The sequence below is a fragment of the Mus pahari genome, chromosome 4 (genome assembly GCF_900095145.1).
Source record: "Mus pahari chromosome 4, PAHARI_EIJ_v1.1, whole genome shotgun sequence".
NCBI lineage: Eukaryota > Metazoa > Chordata > Mammalia > Rodentia > Muridae > Mus > Mus pahari.
In genome coordinates this window covers 48,992,222-48,993,716 of record NC_034593.1, presented here as the reverse complement: position 1 = coordinate 48,993,716, position 1,495 = coordinate 48,992,222, and the positions used below count along the sequence as shown (strand labels likewise).

The 1,495-nt window shown below is 35.2% G+C and overlaps 1 protein-coding gene and 1 non-coding gene across 9 annotated transcripts in view; both read left to right on the top strand.

Annotated features, from left to right (window-relative positions):
- The window catches only part of Nbea (neurobeachin), a 554,101-nt gene that overhangs the window by 212,344 nt on the left and 340,262 nt on the right, over positions 1 to 1,495 (top strand). The gene's annotated exons all lie outside the window — the stretch shown is intronic.
- On the top strand, positions 1,050 to 1,182 carry LOC115063888. Its single transcript, XR_003843756.1, has one exon. It is a non-coding gene; the product is annotated as a small nucleolar RNA SNORA69 (small nucleolar RNA).

Genomic DNA, 1,495 nt, shown 5'->3' with positions numbered 1-1,495 from the left:
TGTGTGTGTGTGTGTGTGTGTGTGTGTGTGTGTGTGTGTGCGCGCGCGCGCGCGCACTTATCCATTTGGTTAAACTGACTGGCTAGCAAACTCCAGGAGCCTTCCTATCTCAACCTTCCCAATGCTGAGTGTTGGGATTACTGGAGCCTTATTGAGCCAGGCATTGTACATAGTTACAGGGGATCCCAGCTCACGTCTTCCTGACAGCAAATGCTTTATCAACTGAGCCTATGTTTCTTTATCACCAAAAAATTTCAGAGAAGCAGAAAAACATGAAAGAATTTTAGTAATTATTTTTGTTTCAAGAATTGGTGTTTATTTTTTCTTGATAGAATTCCAATAAAAAAGAAGGCTAGAGAGACGTTTTGATGATAAACCAAATTTATCAGTTTTTTCTCTTTTTCTTATCTTTATATTTTGGGAACTAGATACCTTAGATACTTTAGGAAGTTTCTTGAGTTTAGAGAGCGATAATAGTTATTAATAGTTTTAAGGTACCTCATAGTCAAGCCATTCTGATACACCCTTCCTTCTATAACCTTCCAAGTTATATGTGAGTACTATCTTTGATAGTGAGAAACTGGAATTAGAATCACACACCTTAAAGATGATTGGATTCATCTCTCAATTCTATGGTGTCTTGTGTATTCAATCTACAGTGTCATACTTCATCTTGGAAAGGTAAATGGAGACAGTAGATGAGGCCATCCCAGGGTAGATTAAAGACAGTTATGTGTTCTAGATGCTCATTTAATTTTGTCATCACTACTACAGATGATGAAAGCAGTATCAGAAGAGAGTAGAGAAAATGTTATGACATAATTAATATCATTTAATATTACCATTAGTTTCAAAAAGTTATATGAGCCCATTAAGAACAATAATCATCAAAAATAAATTTTCAACATTGAAATAGTTATTGAAGAAATTAATGAAATTGCCCTTTTTCTTTGAAAAAGAAAGGTTTATGATAAAGAAAGATGAGTAGTTTGTACTTTAGAATGTGTTATTATCGTTTCACTAGTGGATTTAATTTTCATCAAAACTACAAAGCAAGTTGCAAGTATAGCTCATTATTTTGTGGAATTATTGCTACTTACTACCCTGCTAAAGAGCAGCCATGTTGATGACCTCTGATTTTACCCTTATGAGAGTAAAAATAACAGCCTGACAAAGACAGTCCAGAAAAACAAATAAAAACATAATAAAAAATGGACATATTAACAGTGGAATATATGGGCATTAAATGACTACATTGAAGATGTCTACATTGTCAATGATTATTTTTCATGCTTTACATTAGAACTTAAATCATCTCACAAATCTTTCTGTAAAGTCAATCATAGTTGAGTAGTGCTTCGGAGATATTTATGAATTGAAATTTGAAGTGATATAAGAGATGCCCCTTGGTCTTGCAAACTTTATATGCCCCAGTACAGGGGAACGCCAGGGCCAAGAAGTGGGAGTGGGTGGGTAGGGGAGCAGGGGCGGGGGG